Source organism: Rhincodon typus, chromosome 11 (assembly GCF_021869965.1).
Source record: "Rhincodon typus isolate 14 chromosome 11, sRhiTyp1.1, whole genome shotgun sequence".
In the NCBI taxonomy this organism is placed as follows: domain Eukaryota; kingdom Metazoa; phylum Chordata; class Chondrichthyes; order Orectolobiformes; family Rhincodontidae; genus Rhincodon; species Rhincodon typus.
In genome coordinates this window covers 55,864,697-55,884,579 of record NC_063342.1, presented here as the reverse complement: position 1 = coordinate 55,884,579, position 19,883 = coordinate 55,864,697, and the positions used below count along the sequence as shown (strand labels likewise).

The 19,883-nt window shown below is 41.6% G+C and overlaps 1 protein-coding gene across 1 annotated transcript in view; it reads left to right on the top strand.

The window, feature by feature from the left end:
* Nucleotides 1-19,883, top strand: part of LOC109927725 (cilia and flagella-associated protein 47-like) — a 413,667-nt gene that overhangs the window by 157,974 nt on the left and 235,810 nt on the right. The window lies entirely within an intron of this gene.

Genomic DNA, 19,883 nt, shown 5'->3' with positions numbered 1-19,883 from the left:
CCTGATGTTACACTTTAATGATGACCACTGTCTCTTGTACACTTCTTTTGTGGAAGCTACTGTGCTGGTTACTGTCAATAACCACCTCCACACAGCCTTCCATTCTGTAGTGCTCACTCCCCTTGGACCTTGACTCTCACCCTATCAGTGTCCTACTCCCAACCCCATGCTTCTGCTTCTCCCCACCCAGCCTTGAGTGACTCCACCCCTATTGCCATAGAACATCCCTCTGCCAACCCCATGCTCACCTATTCCCCTTCCACCAATCAACATATGGACCCCAGGACTGATTACACTTCAGCCCCATGATCGACTAATGCACAGCCCAGGCATGGAGTGTCCAGACTCCAGATTGCTGCACTTTTGGTTTCCCAACCTGACAGTACGCGAATTTCCCCCACTGGTTTCAATGCCCTGACAGTGTTGAACGTAACCTGTTCCCTTGGACTGTAGTTGGAAGTATTGCCTGACCATGACTGCACTAAGTAGACTTCTGACCGTGGTTCTGCCCCTGGACTGTGTGCAGACTCTGCTCCTGACTGATAGTTATGAGACTACCTGAGTGACAGCAGCCCTCCCCCGTTGAGTTGACGGAGGGCTATCCCATTCATAATTTCAGACATAGCCATTCAGTTGAAAAATCAAACAGTGCATTTGCCGTCCAGGCAGCTGGCACAAGCTTTGGGTTTGAGATTGACATCTCACTGAGGCATACCCTCAGATATCTGTCCCCGGACTCATCAGTGCTGACAAGCAACTGACAAAACTGCAAGTCCATACAGCAATACTGTGAGCATTCAGTAAAAACCGAAAGAACTGCGGATGCTGTAAACCAGAAACAAAAACAGAAATTGCTGGAAAAGCTCAGCAGGTCTGGCAGCATCTGTGGAGAGAAATCAGATTTAACATTTCAGGTCTGGTGAACTGAGGAATTCTGGCAATTTCTGCTTTTGTTGTTGTGAGCATTTAGGCTCTGGCTGCAGTGCTATCACACTAGAAGGCACGGCACAGCGAGATAAGGCAAGATAGGGTGCTGTGAACATGCAGCTAGGCGCTAAGTGAGTGAGCTCTGAGAGACCAATTATGCAGCCCTGAGATTCAGCTTGGTCCAATCTGTGATTGCAAGACCCTGTGCATAATGTGCCCGTGATGAAACATATCACTGCTAGATGCTGGTGAACCCTGAAGTATATTTTTAATATACGCAAGTGTCCTGCGTGTGGAATGGAGCGGTGACCTTATTGTTCTGAGAGACAGGCAGATGTCAGATGTCAGTGCATGTGGACAGGGTGTGTGAGGCTGGTATCCTGAAGTGTGCCTTGACATTTTGTTGCTGGTGTCTAACATGGCAGCCCTGAGGGGAAGCAGCGAAATGGTGTTGACAGGTACCTGCTCTGAATTTTTAGTTAAGAATTGTTGATATCTAGTTCCCTTGTGGCAAGTCGTAGAATAGGAAGCTGCTTATTTAATGAGATAAGATTTGCAGTGAATGAGGTTGTTAAAAAGCAATAATCCCCATTAATAGACATCTCAATGCTGCCCAGGAAGAATGTGGGCAACTGAAACTCTTGTTTGAATGTGGAACATTTGCTCCTGACATCAAGAAAGATGTCATCTGACTTCTCACACAATTGTCCCCCATTATCATCTCAGATCCTGTCATTGACAGGGCTCTTTTGGCACAATGGTAGTGTCTCTACCTCTGAGCCAGGAGGCCTGGGTTCAGGTCCATTTGCTCCACAGGTGTGTCATAACATCTCTGGACAGATGATTAGAAAATATCTAGTCCATGTCGTTCAGGCCGCAGAAAGATCCCACCCCAAATTTCTGTTGTTCTTTGGTCTTTCAATAATTTACTTAATCAATCCTTTAGAATTGTTCTGTTTTTAATGGAAAAGAAATGATGGTGCTTGCCCTTGCAGCCCAGTCTGTTAATACACGTGCATTTCCATTTTATTTTTCTCTGCTGTCAGTCTGTTTAAAGTATCTTCCTTCTGAATGGTGGTGGTAAATTTTGGACACTGTAAGGAAAACAGAGGCAGGACACTGTTGTTTCACATGATGATTACACCTGGCACTGGAAATAAATAATGATGTTGTTTATAGCTGGAGGTGTGATGGTTTTGAAATGGAAGATACTGCGGTTGTTGGGATTTGCAACATAATAATTGATGCCTGTAAACTACTCATAGTAGCTGCGAGTGAGTTAAACATCAGCGTTAACATCATCCACAAGCTCTTTGACACCTGGTGCAATTGTGTTTTTTGTTGCCGATGTTAATCTGACATTAACCAGATCAAACTTGGAAAATTAGGCTCCTTTTATATCTGAGAGAAAGAGTAAAAAGTAAGGAGTCCTGTCGACAATGATTAAAATTGATGCCAATAATAATACAACTTACATTTATATGTTTCTTCTAACATAATGAAATGTCCCAAAGCACTTCACAGGATCATTATGAAACACAATTTGATACTGAGTTGCATAAGAACTCACATAACAAATGTTTAGAAGAATTACTTTAAAAGGTACAAAGATTTAATGAGCATTGGAATAGGTGAGAGGTAAATAAAAGGTCAACTTCTCAATAGCAGTAAGAATCATTAAAATAAATTACTTGTGTGCAGACTATAAAAGATCAAATCCATTCTTTGTAATTTGGTGGAACTGTCTCAGGAAGAAATTAAAAATAGCATAAATCAGTTCCTCGTGTTAACCTCCATAGATGATGACTACAAAGATATTCCACTTAGAGGCAGACTAGTTCATGAAATCCGTAGCATGTAAAGGGCAGTGGAACATGTATCATGCAAAAACTCACACTATTAAATCTAAAGGGTAATTGCACTGCATTATGGACACCTGGACATTGTCAAGCAGATTAGTTTGGGTTAAAAACAGATACAGCACTGGTTTGCGCATCCTGATCTCCTGAAGTTTGGCTGTCAAATAAAAACTGTAATCTAATGCAAATAATCGCAACGTTCTGACTTAGGAGTGGAGGGAATAAGCATTTGTTGAGCACAAATCTATTACAATTGTTAAGGATCAAGTAGAAAGAGTCTGGGTAGTCTTGTCATTACACAAATCATGTTCAACTGGTGTGAAACAGTCATTATCAAAGCCAATATAATGTTAAACTACATAATCAAATGAGGTTGAGGAAATTATAACCAAACTGTACAGTGCTCTGGTCAGACCACATTTTGACTACTGAATCCTGGTACATAAGGGAGACATTGAAATGCTGAATACAAAACACAGAATACCCAGGAGCAAAGGCAGAAATTGCAGGAAAAGCCCAGCAAGTCTGGCAGCATCTGCCAGCATCAGAGTTAATGTTTCGGGTTGAGTGACACTGGGGTGGTTCCCGCAGATTGGAAAACAGCCAATGTGACACCACTGTTTAAAAAAGGAAGTTGACAAAAAGCAGGTAACTATAGGCCAGTTAGCTTAACTTCGGTAGTGGGGAAAATGCTTGAATCTATCATTAAGGAAGAAATAGCAAGACATATGAATATAAATTGTCCCATTGGGAACACCCAGCATGGGTTCATGAAGAGTAGGTCATGTTTAACTAATTTGGTGGAATTCTTTGAGGACATTACTTTCATGGTGGACAATGGGGAACCTGTGGATGTGGTGTGTCTGGATTTCCAGAAGGCATTTGACAAGGTGCCACACCAAAGACTGCTACATAAGATAAAGTTGCATGGTATCAAGGTAATGTATTGGCATGGATAGAGGATTGTTTGACCAGTAGAAAACAAAGAGTAGGGGTAAATGGGTGTTTTTCTGGTTGGCGGTCAGTGGCTAGTGGTATGCCTCAGGGATCAGTGTTGGGACCGCAATTGTTTACAATTTATATAGATGACTTGGAATTGGGGACTAAGTGTGGTGTGTCAAAATTTGCAGATGGCACTAAGGTGAGTGGTAGAGCAAAGTGTGCAGAAGACACTGATAGTCTAAGTGAGTGGGCAAAGGTCTGGCAGATGGAGTACAATGTTGATAAATGTGAGGTCATCCATTTTGGTAGGAATAACAGCAAAATGGACTATGTTTTAAATGGTAAAAAATTGCAGCACGCTGCTGTGCAGAGGGACTTGGGTGTCCTTGTGCATGAATCGCTAAAAGTAGGATTGCAGGTGCAGCAGGTGATTAAAAAGGCAAATGGAATTTTGTCTGTCATTGCTGGATGGATGGAGTTTAAAAACAGGGAGGCTATGCTGCAGCTGTATAGAGTCCTGGTGAGGCCACACCTGGAGTACTGTGTGTAGTTTTGGTCTCCTTACTTGAGAAGAGATATACTAGCACTGGAGGGAGTGCAGAGGAGATTCACTCAGTTGATTACAGAGTTGAGAGGGTTGGATTATGAGGAGAGACTGAGTAGACTGGGATTATACTCTTTGGAATTCAGAAGAATGAGGGGAGATCTTACAGAAACATATAAGATTATGAAGGGAATAGATAAGGTGGAGGCAGGGAGGTTGTTTCCGCTAGCAGGTGAAACTAGGACTAGGGAGCATAGCCTCAAAATAATGGGAAGCAGATGTAGGACTGAGGTCAAGAGGAACCCCAAAGGGTTGTGAATCTGTGTAAATGGTAAAAGGCTTGTTTTATTGCTTTAAATTCAAATTATGTGTAAGACCAGGGGTTATTTTTATACATTCATGGGATGTTACTGTTGCTGGCTGGGCCAGCACTTCTTGCCTGTACCTGCTTGCCCTTAAGAAAGGCAATTTGAATTCAAACTGGTAAAAAAAGTAATTTTAAAGACTGCTAGATCCTTTTTACTCAGAATAACATGTATTGAACATACAGCTGGCCTATCCAACTCTACCTTGCCTTGATTTTATGGGTATCAAGTGTGTCACCTATTGGGTCAACCAACTGTGACCGGTTGAGGCCTTTGAGGCCATTAATGTGTCAAAGTAGGGGCCTCATCCTGTCAGCAATCTGATTTGATGGGTGGCAGGAGAGGCCTACATCTAATTTGTAGCCCACTAGGTTTAACTCTCTGGGCTGTAGGTCGGTGAAGGAGTTGGTTCCTTCTTCCCAGCCTCCCTGTGCCAATGGGAGGCCCCTCCCTCCCCTCGACATAGCTTTGGCTCTCTCTGTTCACTTTCCCAGTCCCCCCCTTCCCCAATATGCACACACTCTCATACTTACACTCCTGCGCACTCCAACATTTTCCTCGACCCACTTACTGACTCTCCAGACTTCCTTCTGGAGACAGACAGAAGTTTTGCCTCATATCTGAACTGAGTGGGTTGTCTTATCAGGATACATTGGAGAGGTTAGTTATTTTTTCGCTGGAATGTAGAAGAGTGGGAGGTGATTTGATTGAAGTGTATCAGGTCCTGAAATGTTTTGACAATGTTGACATGTAAAGGATCTTTCATCTTTTGCGTCGGTCCAAAAGTAGACAGCACTGTTTTAAAATTAGGTGTCACCCTTGCAGGACAGAGGTGAGGAGTTTTTTTTTCTGTAAGGGTTGTGAGACGTTAGAACTCCAAAAACGTAGTGGAGGTGGTCATTTAATGTTTTCAAGGCAGAGATGGACAGGTTGTGGCCAGGAAATTGAGGGCCATCAGTGGTTGACAGGAATGTGGAATTTGAAATATATTTCTGATGAAGGGTCTAGGCCCGAAACGTCAGCCTTCCTGCTCCTCTGATGCTGCTTGGCCTGCTGTGTTCATCCAGCTCTACACCTTGTATATCTCAGATTCTCCAGCATCTGCAGTTCCTACTATCTGTGGAATTTGAAACACAGATTAGCTATCCCCTTGATGGGCTGAATGGTCTACCTCAGCTCCTATTTCATATGGCCATAAGCTAATAAAAGGGCAATTGCCTGAAAATTAAAGCACAGAAAGCAAGCCGAGTAGATTCAGACTTGCCCTGAAATTTATTCTGGACTTGGGAGCCTACCCTCAGTGGATAACCAGACACATGGTGATCTGTCGAGGAAAGCACAACAGCTTTCCATTATCATTTGTGGATCATAATTACAGTCACACTGCAATAATCTAACCAGAGCCTGACATGATATGTTTTAATAAATTACTATCCTCTTTCATGCTGAAAAGAACAGGTTAAAATTGCAACTGCAAAGAAGCAGAAGGATTAATAGGATAAGTCACAGTGACCATTTTAAAATTGGCATTTTAATGTTGTTTCTTGTCAATTAAAGGTTAATCTGTTTCAAAGAATCAATGAGACAGTACGGTGAAGTTCTGGCTCTTACCATATGAATTGCTTCATTTAGTTCATGTCATTATCGAACAGCAGCGGACAACTATAAGAATCAATGCTGACTGTGCAGCTTTCCGCAACCTGAAATGTTCACATTACCTCGTCGCTTTCCTGAGATTACCCCATGATCTGACAGAAATCCTTCAGTAACAAAATTAGTTCAAAATCCAAAAACGTGAGAAGTACAGGACCAAGAGTAAAAGAGAAACCATATGACGGTTTTAATAAATTCACATTTACAGCAATGGAAAGAAAAGGTTTGATCGCTGGGACTACGAGAGTGGAATCAGTCTCAATTGACATAAGCAAAAAATAAGAGAGCCACTACCCTTACAGATCAGTGAACAGTGGTAAAGAAATTGCGAATGAGAGTCGTATGTAATTTGCAGAGTTCGCAATAATAGGAGTCATAATAATGGAGACGTTTAGTTGTGCTGAGACAATCTGGCCTCAGCCAATGTTTGTCAAAATGAAGAGTTGTTTCAAAAATGCATGAAGGACTGTTTCCTTCATCAGTTCGTTGCATGTTCAACAAAGCAGAACAATGATTGATCTGATTCAAAGTAATGTATTTGGTGTGCAGTTGTGTCGCGACAGTGTAAAATCGAAAGAACTATGGATGCTGTAAATCAGAAACAAAAACAAAATTGCTGGAAAAGCTCAGCAGGTCTGGCAGCATCTGTGAAGAAAAAGTCAGAGTTAATGTTTCAGGTCTGGTTCTGAGGGAAGAGTCACCGGACCCGAAACGTTAACTCTGATTTTTTCTTCACAGATGATGCCAGACCTGCTGAGATTTTCCAGCAACTTTGTTCTTGCCCCTAAGAACGTTATATGTGTCAGTGAGGTCATCTCTCATTCTTCTAATCTCTAATGAGTACAAGGCACAATCTACTCAATCTCTCCTCTTCAGAAAATTTCTCCACGCCCTAGATCAAACTAATGAACCTTCTGTGGACTGTCTGCAAAGTCAGTATATCTTTCCTAACGGACCCAAAACTGTTCAGTGTTTCAGCTGTTATCTGATGAGGGCCTTGTATGGTTTTAGCAGTAGCTCCCTATTTTTAATAACAATTACCTTTGAAATTAAGGCCAACATTCCATTTGTGTTCTCTATTACCTGCTGAGCTTCTTTGCTAGCTTTTCTGTGGTTCATGGACAAGAATCTCCAATTCTGTCTCTGCTATTGTACTCTGTGGTCTTTCTTCATTTCAACAATATTCAGTTTATGCCAACACTGACTTACAAGTAGCATTTGCAATCAGTTATACAAATCAGGCTTGGCTTAATGCTCCTCTGTTGAAGTGATGGGAGAATCCATCATTGTCATGGGAAAGCGTGTGTTTCATCCAGGGCAGATGCATGAATTAAGTAAAATATTCATTGTCTTGCTGTGATTCATGCATTTCAATGTACTTTATTAAAATATATTTTAGTATTTCAGTTGTCATTAGTGAATTATAAAGTCTCCCGTGAAATGCCTTGTAAAGGTCACAGTTTTATATATTTCACATTGGATTGCCTTAATGGCAATTTTGAAGCAAGACAACTGTAATTACAAATTTGAAGCCATATTCAAAAGGTTGCAATATGTGTAGAAGAAATGTTGTTTTATAATAACCTTCAGGGTTTTATTAGCAATAGGAAATCAACTTAATATTTATTTTTATTGTAATCCATTTTCTATGACGAAGCTTTACAAATTAATATCAATACAGTAAATGCTGTGAAGTTTTTTTTAATGCAGTTCAATGCTACTGAATGAATTTGTTGTATAATCTCATTTGACATCTTTAGTCCAGCCACACTATCAATAGTGAACTGATACTGGTTTTTATGTTGAATGTTGCTCTGGGCAAACCTGTCACTGGTTACCATATCTTTCTACAGGGTGATGCATTGAAAGGACGTTAAGTCTGAATAGCTTTAAGGCTGCATTCTGGGTAGTCGTAATTCCTACTTGCTGACTTTTTATTTTTGCAACATAATCCTGATTTAAATGAAGGTTCTTTGTTCATTTTGATTCCAGATCAATAGCAAGTTGGGCATAAAAATTAAAATCTAAGGGTGATAAATGAAATCAACTTAATGTGATTCTCAATATAGAAATACATCCTGAGGTGGAACAACTTCAGTTTAGTTCCAAGAAAATATGAATTCCGTTCAGATGTCCCTTAATTCTCATTTGGCCGTGCTGCCCAGAATCAACAATAATAAACTAGTAATTTCAGATTTGGACATGTGGTCATGGCTCGAGACTTCTAGGAGGACAGCTATTCAGGGATGTCCTCAAGCATCCCTGAAGAGGTTATGGGAGTCCCTTGTTTGTTACCAAACATATTGGACAGGGCACCAAGTTGCAGAGAGAGTTTGATGGAACTTGCAGTGATGAAGTCGAAGGATCTGAAGGAGTCCAACCAACCTATCTATGTAACCATTTAAAGATTGCATGTAGCAGAATCTGCAGATTGTGCGTTGGAATTATCAGCCAGCTCAGAACACATCCAACTGGAGTGGAAGGAAGACTGATCCCAAGGGGTTGCTGAAGGGAAGAGAATTTAAGATTGATTGAGTTAGTTTAAAAAAAAGGATTGAAATGCTAGATATGTGAAATAAAAACAAAGTTCGAAATATACTGACTTTGCATAAGCATTAGAAAAAAAAGTCAAATCAGTGTTTGAGTGCAAATATTTTACCAATAGCACTAGAAAGTAGCAGGCTGGTAAATAAAAGACTGATGGGGAAGCACAGGTGGTGGTCAAGAGTACAGAATACCAAGTCCAATTACAATGAACTGGTTGTGGTTTTGAAAGCTAGTGAATAATTTTATTTAAACGTATCTGTAAAGATGGACTCATTGGGTCAAATACCCTGTTTCTACATTGTAAATTTAGGAAAAGTGCTCAATGATATAAAGATGTTAAAACCAAGCTGCACAGAAAGAAAGTTAAAAACAAAAAGTGAATGAGTAGACATCTAATTTGAGAAGAGGTGTAAAGTCTCACCGAGGAAGAAAAAAATGCATTCCCAAAGTTGCAGGTGAAAATGGAAAGATGAAACCAAGGGCCACTAAGTCACATGCGATATTTAAAAGAATAATGGAGATATGTGATGAAACGGTTATCTAATTGTTGTTGGTCTTCCTAATAAAGAAATGCTTGCATAATGAGCAGCAGATATTGTAAACTAGACTGAAGTAAGTATATGCCAAGTGTGTGTTGGTAAGATTTTGTGTTTTTTGATGGTATAAGACAAAGCAAATCATACAGCAATAGAGATCTGCATCATGAGAAAAGGCCTTTTGACCCATTGCATTAATGCCATTCAATAACGACTATATATTTTTTTCTTTACTCATTCATGGGATGAGGGTGTTGCTGGCTAGGGCAGCATTTATTGCCCACCACTAATTGCCCAGAGGGCAGTTAAGAGTCAACCACATTGCTGTGGGCCTGGAGTCACATGTAGGCCAGACCAGGTAAGGATGGCAGTTTCCTTCCCTAAAGGACATGAGTGAACCAGATGGGTTTTTCCGACAATTGGCCAATAGATTGTCATCATTAGATTCTTAATTCCAGATATTTATTGAATTCAAATTCCACCATCTGCTATGACAGGATTCGAACCCAGGTCCCCAGAACATTATCTGAATCTCTGGATTAACAGTCTAGCGATAACACCACTAGGCTACCACCTCCCCAATATAACTATTCTAATCCCATTTTCCAGCACTTGGCCCATTGCCTTGGATCCTTAGTGCACATCTAGATTATCCTTAATTTTTTTTGTTTCAAGAATATACTTCTTTCATTAAAAAATCTCTTTGTGTAAGTACATGGTCACAAAAGCAATTCAGTTCTGTGCAGTTGCATATTAAGTGAATAAATAAAACAATGGCCTTTGACTCTATCCAAAAACAACAAAGACCTCTCTTACACATACAATACTAATATTACATATATTTGAGGCATTGGAGAGTTTGGTAACTGAATGGACCCCCATTTACCTTCAGCAGGAAGACCTCAGACGGTGGTCTTTCCCCACTGCACCTTGGTGGCAGCTGCCCCAAGCTTTAGTGTGTCCTTCAGCACATGGTCCTGGACCTTGGAATGTGCCAGTCTGCAATACTCAGTCGGGGTCAACTCCTTCTTCTGGAAAACCAAAAAGTTTTGGGCAGACCAAAAAGTATCTTTCACCAAGTTGATGGTCCTCCAGGCGCAGCTGAAGTTTGTCTTGATGTGCGTCCTGGAGAACGGACCGTAGAGCACAGAGTCCCGTGTCGTGGAGCTGCTCGGGATGAACTTCAACACAAACCACTGCATCTTTCTCCAGACTTCCTTTGAAAGGCACATTCCAGAAGGAACAAAAACAAAGTTGCTGGAAAAGCTCAGCAGGTCTGGCAGCATCTGTGAAGGAAAAAACAGAGTTAATGTTTCGGGTCTGGTGACCCTTCCTCAGAGCTTCCTGTATCACTGTGTGATCCTTTGGCTTGCCAGGATTTGCTACACCTGATATTTCTTTTCTGGAAATTTTCACTCATTTGAAGGAGGCACAGGATTACTCATTCACACTTAACATTTCTGACTTACCAATTTTAAAAATCCACAGCTTACAGCAACCTATGAAGGGAAATAAATTGGCTTTCATCAGGTTTGAGGTTTTTTTTTTAACTGCAGAGAAAGGACAGCTCCTTTCTTTTCCGAGTTGTGATGGCTTCTGTCCAAAAATTCACACCCTTAAGCTGTTCAGCTACATGGGACCCAGTCACATAGTTGTTGGCAGGCAGGAAGCCATAACTCCACAGACCAATCAGCTATTTGTTACCGGCTGAATTTCCCTTTGTACATATTCCCCAGTTCCAGCTTTTCTGTAATATGCTCCCCCGCTGTTTGACCCAACAGCAATATAAACAGCACTTAGAATGAATGCCAGGCAACTTGATAGTAAAAAGTGCAGATGGAATAAGAGGCTGGAGAACATAGGAACAGGAGTAGGCCATTTTGCCCCTTCAAACTGTTCCCCCATCAATAAGATCATGGCTATTCTGTGGCCTAACTCCATACACCTGACTTTGGCACATATCCCCTTAATACCTTTGCTTACCAAAATATTATCCATCTCGGATTTAAAATTAACAACTAATCCAGTTTTCATGGAAAAGAATTCCAAATATCTACTACCCTTTGTGTACAGAACAAAGTTTGTGGCCAGGACTAAACGTAATGGCTTTATTCTTTCCATAATTAAGTGAACTTCTGGTAATCCAGTATAGTTGAACATGTCAGAAACAAGGTTTTACTTGGATCCGTAGGACCAAGACTGCAGTGGAGCACATGTGCTCTATTAGAAGTTCTTCAATTAATGTTGGTATAAATGTTTTGAAAATTGGTTTTATTTTTCCCCCTTGTTGCTGCCCAGTAGAATTTCCAATTGGAATTAGTCTGTTAATGGAATCGTATTATATCCATTGAAATTATTTAACTATCCAGCTGTATACAAAAGCCCATAAGATCAACCAGAAGGTGATGATTGTATGGAACTTATTGCTGCAGTGGGTTGTGGAGACTAAGTCATTGGACTTAAGGGTTTTGAATGAAACATTTTATACATTTTAAGACTCCTTTTTTATGTTTAGTGACGGCAAATCTAAGTAAATCAACTATCACAGAGATCATAATGAGCTCTTCGAATTAACCAGTATTGGTGTTTATCCTTGAAGTGAGCAATAGACCTTACCCTCTGTGCCTGTCCCCTTCCCAAAATCCTCTCACTCCCTTTGCTTCAACCCCCCACATCCTCAGAACCCTCTGTCTTGCCCAAAACAAAGTTTCTTTGGTTAACCCTAATGGTAAATCATGCAGGTTAAACATGTGGCAGGAAGTCTTCCCTGGATATGCAGCCCTTCAGGTTTTACTTATTGCCCATTGAAAGTTTGAGGGAGTTGAACTTTCTGGTTCTGTAGTGCCAATTAGAGGTACCCTCGCAGTTTTTCGTTCCTGTGTCCACTCACAACACCCCATCCCCAGCCCTACTATTTCCAACATACCCCAACCTGCCACCCGGCGCCAGGGAGACCTTGGATTCATCCAAAATCCGCTGCATCCACAGATGCTCTTCCTCCTTAATGTTCTTGTAGTACCAGCGGTAGCCACAACTCTTTGCCTGCCCCTAACTGTCTTCCAGGTCTTTGAGGTGAAACTTCCACTGAAAGATGGACAGAGGTCTCACCTCTTCATAATTAAATACCGTTTGGCTGAAAAATTAAGGTAAGTGAGTTGGTGAAGTGGAGGTAGGCTCCGTCCTGAATCACATAAGATCAGAGATGTGGAAAACCTACCTTCAGTGAGTCAACTCTGAGTACAGGCTGAACCTTTTCTAACATGATAACCCGCTCATACAAGGAATCAGTCTAATGAACCTTCTTTGAACAGTTTCCAACGCAATTGAAAAAGCAGACCAAACTGTACATTTCACTCCAAGCATGGTCTGGTCAATGCCATTTTACATCTTTAGCATATCATACCCCCTGCTGTGCAGACAAGTGTTTCATTTGCCTTCCTAAGTACTTACTGCGTCTGCATACAAGCTTTTTTCATGTGAATGTGATTCATGTGGATGCAGGTCCAGATCTCTTTTCAACCATTACATTCTGCAGTCTCTCTCTCCACTTAAATAACATTCTGTTTTTCTATTCTTCCTGTCAAAGTGGGCAACCTCCTATTTTCCCACATTATATTCCATCTGCAAGCTTTTTGCCCACACATTTAAACACATTCAATGTCAATTTCATAATTCATAGCCATATTTCAATTCATTAACTGTATTTCTCTCCACAGTTCTGTTGAGTATTTTCAGCATTTTAGAATTTATTTCCGATTTCCAACATCCACAGTATGTTGATTTTGAGCTGAGAAGTGAATTTGTCTAATGTGGCTCTGGAATATACAGCTGCATTCAAAACGAAAATAAATCCCACTGCATCCGCAATGTTAGGCATGCATAACAGTTCTATTGGGAACAGAAGAAGAAACTGAAGGATAATTTCTGAATAGGGAAATTTGATTTACTTGATACAAAAATGACATTACGCTTTTCACTGCATCATTGGCCCTAATTTGCATACATTAATAAGTTTTTACCTATTTCCTTGAGGATTCAGGTTTGAGGCACACAAAAATTTGGAGTGGGTATTGGAATTCTATCAGTCAGTCATTAGAACTTTTAATTTTATTTTGCTTTTGTTCTGCTGTTAGATACGGATTATGAGATAACAATAATTCTCTCATTAACTCACTCTTGTACACTCTCATTTACACACACATTAAAAATAAAGTCATGTTATGTTCAGTTAGTCTTTTAACATATGTATTTTTTGATTTTCAAAATTATTTGATAAGAAACTACTGCAGAGTAATTGAAGAAAGAATGCTTGTACATAAATGACTGGCTGGTCCTGCTGCATTCTGGGAAAGTGGGCTCACTCTCAAATCAGACTACTCTTAAAATTACAGCTATGGGTTAAAAACATCACCTAAAGTTGGGTTTGTGAGAAAATCTGATATTTTCAGGTAACACTGGCTCAAATTTTAATAGAATTAATGTCTGAGTGAAAATGGGATGCGTGCAGTCATTTGCTGGTCCTTGGGCTCCTCAACTGAACATTTTCAGAAGGTTTATATCACATATAGACAGGGTTAAAAAGGCATGGGGCACGCTTGCCTTCATTGCTCAATCCTTTGCATTTGGGAGTTGGGAAGTCATGTTGAGGTTGTACAGGACATCGGTAAGTCCTCTTCTGGAATACTGTGTCTAGTTCTGGTCGCCCAGTTATAGGAAAGATATTATTAAGCTGGAGAGGGTTCAGAAGAGATTTACCAGGATGTTGCCGGGTATGGAAGGTTTGAGTTATAAAGAAAGGCTGGTTAGGCTGGGACGTTTTTCACTGGAGCATCGGAAGTAGAGAGGTGACCTTATAAAATAATGAGGGGTATCGTTAGCGTTAATGATAGTTGACTTTTCCCTAGGATGGGGGATTTCAAGACAAGGAGGCACATTTTAAGGTGAGAGGAGAGAGATTTAAAAAAAGACGCGAGGGCCAAGTATTTTACATGTGGAATGAACTTCCTGAATAAGTGGTGGATGTGGGTACAATTACATTTAAAAGACATTTGGATAAGTACATGAATAGGAAAGATTTACAGGGATATGGGTCAGGCAGGTGGGACTAGTTTGGTTTGGGATTATGTTTGGCGTTGGACCGAACAGTCTGTTTCTGTGCTGTATGACACTATGACTGTACGACTACGGCCTGCTGAGTGGTTGCTCTGGGTGTCCTGTTGCAGCTGCCATCTCTCTTTTATATTCGTGCTTGGGTTCCTGATAGGAGTCAGTAGCCAGATGTTTAGTGGGTAGCTTTTATCACAGAGCACCCATCCTTGAAGGCATGTGGGAAGCTGAAAGATTCAGACACTTAGGTTCCGCTTGGACCTGGGTGTTGTGGCTGCATCTCGGGTAACATACGCAGACCTGAAGGGAGATTAACTGTACCTCGTGAGACTAGAATCCCTTTCTGAGGGTGATGGTTGCTGCCTGACATGTGGGGACCATGATGGCCATTTGCTTGCAGTCCATAACATCAAGCACCTTGGGGAATCAAATTATCATCCTAATGTGATAGCTCTCTCAGCCTGACTGAAACAGTGTGAATGTACAAATACTGACTAGCTCTCGAGTCCAGTAGGATTCTTCTTCAGAATTGTTCTGAAACGATGACTCTCTTTCTCCACAAATGCTACCATATTTGAGTTTCTCCAGCATGTTCTGTTTTTACTTCAGATTTCCAGCATTTATATGGTTTTGTTTTTATTCCTCCACACGATCCCTGGAATTGTGTCTCCAATGTTTCCCACTGGGGCTCAGCCCATCCTCCACTATGACACATAGCTCAGTGATTGCCTTCCTGGAGAGACAGCACTGCTTTTACAAATTTGCCAAAAGTGGAGCATCTGCAGGTGGATTCTGTCTGGTGGATACTGTCATCTGTACAGGAGAGGCAGACTGTGTGCGTGCCTCTCTGTGCCCTCTGTGTCTGTGTCCTGCTTCCAGGCTCATGATTCTGTTGTCTTTTAGTGTTGCTGTCTAGCTCTCTACCTCAATCTCTGCTACATGCTGGGGGTCTGAAAGCCTGATTTGATGAGGCCCATGACAAATACCTGCATTCAGTGATCCAGGTTTCCCGAGCCCTGCCTTATTCAGTATATATTTTAAATTCATTTTGTGGGAATGTGGGCGTCATTGGCTTTCCAACATTTCTTGCCCATCCCGAGTTGCCCTTGAGAAGGTGGTGGTGAGCTGGCTTCTTGAACTGCTGCAGTCCTTCTGCTGTGGGTTGACCCACAATGTTATTAGGGATACGATACTCAAGTTGTGTGCCACCACGCTGCCAAACTGGTTTTCTACTGCGTATTGCAACTGTTGTTGTCCACTCTATTTCACTCTCCAAAGCAAACTGTAACATCTTTCATAGCCAGCACTGACCTCTAACACTGAGCCTTTCCCTTGTTTCTTCTGGCAAGCCTCTGGAGCTTCATGGTTTTTACTTGAATCAACCTGTTCAGAGATGTCATTTCATACATGTGAAGCAGATGCAACTTGAATCTGGACATCCTGGCTTAGAGGAATCCCCATTGTTGCGTCTCTGGTAAAATGATAAGAGCTTGATAAAATTGTGCTCATTGGTCTTGATTACCTTCCACCTCCATTTCAACACAACCTCCTCCCGACAGCTGGGGCTGCCTTTAGTAGGATCTCCTTGCAACCAAGAATCATCAAACTCTCCTCCTCACACCTCACAGCAGCATTTACTATCACTCCTGCCTCCCAACTCGTCTCTGGTCAGCTATCTCTGTTTTGCAGAGATGGTGCCAGACTGCTGAGGAATTACAGCATTTCACATTTGAAAGACTTCTGTTAAAAAAGTAATTTTAAAAAAATGTTCAGCACATAATCGTGCTATTTGGGGATTTCATTTTTGTTTTGACTCACAGTTCTCTTTCCAGTCATTCTTGTAATTACAGTCAGTGCTGTGTGTAGCAATAACCCAAGCTAAGATGACAAGGGATTAAACTAAGGCATTTGCACCTTAATGAGGTATGAAGAGTTGAGTGAGCAGCTGAATTTGCCTATTATAGCTGGAGCATTTAATATGTTATAGAGGCTGCCTATGTCATTGATCAGAAATCACATGACACCAAGTTATAGTCCAACAGGTTTATTTGAAAACACAAGCTTTTGGAGTCTTACTCCTTCTTCAGGTGTCAGTGAGAGAGGTTGTATCAGATACAGAATTTATAACTAAAAGATCAAAGGATCACACCATTGATGAGGATATACTAAACAAACCTAAGATGCTGTTAAATCTTTAATCAGTGAAAGGTTTTAATTGATTAATATGTATATGTAAATCCCAGAATTCGTTTGAGTCATGGTGCTGAGAGAACTAAAGATTTTATCAGTGTCAAAAAGAGGTGACATGTTAGGTCAGACAATGCATGTTAGGTGTGAGGCCTTGTTTAGAATCTGTTTGTGTTTTAGTTTGGAGTCAGACTGGTTTTATTTCTAATGCAAGAATTTATAAAACGCCACATTGACTGACTATCAATAAGTTGTGTGCTTTTTGAACAAAATAGAATGTATCTGTAAATATAAATTCACCCCATAGATTCATTGTGTGTGTGTGTGCGCGTGTGTGCGCACGCATGTCTGTGAGAGGAAATGAGAGAGAAAGAATGAGTGTGTGTGTTGGGGGAGAGAGAAAGTGTGTGTGTGTGTGTGTGTGTGTTGGGGAGGGAGAAAGTGTGTGTCTGAGGGAGGATGTGTGTTGGGGGAGAATGGAGACAGAGTGAGTGTGTGCGTGCCAGCGCGGGAGAGAGAGCGAGTGAGTGTGTGCGTGGGCACAGGAGAGAGGGCGAGTGTGAGTGCGCGCGCATGGTCATGGGAGAGAGAGAATATGTGAGCGCGCACACAGGCACGGGAGAGAGAGAAAGTGTGAGCACGCACGCACAAGCACGGAAAAGAGAGTGTGTGAGTGCGTGCACATGGGCACGGGAGAGAAAGTGTGTGTGAGTGCGCACGCACGGGCACAGGAAAGAGAGCAAGTGTGAGTGCGCGCGCGGGCACGGGAGAGAGAGTGTGTGTGCGTGCACGCGGGAGAGAGAGCGAATGTGAGTGTGCGTGTGGTCACAGGAGAGAGAGCGAGTGTGAGTGTGCACGTGTGGGCGTGGGAGAGAGAGCAAGTGCGCACGTGGGAGAGAGAGCGAGAGCGAATGTGTGCACATGCGTGTGTAGTATGGTGGGTTCTCCTGTAGTGCGACATGAACACAAGATCCTCATGGGGACCGAACTTAGCTATCAGCCTCTGCTCGGCGACTCTGCATTGTTGTGTATCCCAAAGTCCGCCTCGGAAGATGTTGACCTGAAGATCCGAGGCCGAATGCCCATGACCGCTTTTATACTTTTATATATTTATAATTTTAAATTCCTACTTTAGAAATAAAACCAGTCTGACTCCAAACTAAAACACAATCAGATTTTAAACGAAGCCTCACACCTAACAAGCATTGTCTGACCTAAAATGTCACCTCTTCTTTACAACAATAAAATCTTTAGTTCTCTCAGGACTGTGACTTGGGATTTATGTATACATATTAATCAATTAAAGCCTTCTAACAGATTGAAGATTTAACAGCATCTTAGGTTGTTTAGTACATTCACATTAATGTTGTGAACCTTTGATCTTTTATTTATAAATCCAGTGTCTGATACTACCTCTCTTACTAACATCTGAAGGACTGAGGATCTGAAAGCTTGTGATTTCAAATAAACCTGTTGGACTATAACCTGGTGTCGTGTGATTTCTGACCTTGCCCACCCTCAATCCAACACCGGAACCTCTACGTTATGTCATTGATAGTATGGAATGGCTGATGTTAATTGGCTGGGATGATGGCTACCCTCACTAACCACATGTAATGCAAGTACTGGGACTGTTTTATTTCAACCTTTCAATTTTGTACATTTGAAATTTTGGTTTTTGAGCAATAAAGAAATGATTTGACTTCAGTTCTATTTTAGAGGTTGACATGGAGGCAGAGCTGAGAAAATACAATGGGTGGTGATTGGGGGGCCATGTCATGATGGCTTCCTGACTTATTCCCACCATTGGCAATGTTCCCACTTTGTGATAGGATTGGCTATGCCTTAGAACTGAATATCCATTTAAGATGTTTAAGGCCATGCCAAGGCAAAAATTATTCCTCTGGATGGGTGTTCTATCCACTCTAAAGGGTCTATTGGCTTAGACTTATATAAGTTTAGGTTATGGTTCCTGCCTCTGAGGGTGCCTTCTTGTTGCTGTGTCTGCAATCTGCCTCAGCATTGCTTACCTCTCCTAGTGAGGCGCTGCGGCTTCAGGTTGTTGATGTTCTGATTGCCAGCACTGGGGCCATCAGAGAATGAGATGGTGACCAAAACCAAGGCTGCCTCCCAGAACATTGCGGCACCAATTTTTCTCCTGATAACTGGGGTCTCAAGATTCCCATTCACTCCTGAAGTTTGACTCACACAATGACACTGTCCCCTCTTTCCTTCAGTGAAAGCCAATGGAAAAGAACACTACCAAGAAACAGAGTCCTGCCAAAGGTGGACATATTGTGATACTTAAATGACCAACATGGCAAAATGTACAGGCACCACCCTGGGACCATGGATTATGACTCAGATTATTCATTAGGGAAACCATTCAATGCACTAAACCTTTTTGTAGTTTACAGCACGGGTTACATAGCTAAATACAAGTGGGCAGCAAAGCTTGTGAAAGATGGAGTTTTTGTGGAATGCGATTATCTTGGTCTAGCATTCACATCAGCAGAGAAACTACCCCAGGGATTGAGCAGTTTATTTGCTGCTATGTTTGTTGGGTGAAGGACTCCCTAATCTACTGAAAAATACAATGATCCAGATCTTCTGATTGGAAGATAGTTATTGCAGCAATATACTCTGAAATTTCGGTCCTAAGGATCCCCAGCATTCTGAACTTCACAGGAATTGCTCAGGAAGTTTAATCTTCTGATGGGCAATTACACAATGTCTGGAACTTCTTTAAAAGAAATAGTTTCCAACTCTTGGGTTCATCACCTGAATCTACCCTGACATCCCCTCCCCAGTCCCAACTGACCTGATACTCTCCCCTTGCTCAATTGGATCTGAACCACTGACCCAACTTGACCCAATCCTTCCTCTCCTGAATTAGCCAGACCTGGTTCAATTTGCCCACATCAGTCATCCAATGACCTGACCCCCACCCCTGACCCATCCCTCTCATGATACTACCATGATACCTCAGACATGCTCCCTGAGCTGACCTGACCCAAGATCACCTAAGCTCACGTACTGTCCTATCCTCCTCAGTAATCTACCACTCGATCTCACCAATCTGTCACTCGTCATGCAAGGAGCACCTTCCACCACAAAATCACTCGCTCATCTGTCATGCCACCATCGACTTTTAACATTTACCTTCACTCTGTATTTTTTAAATAGCTTTAAATGAGGATTTTTGATCTGTAGCAGT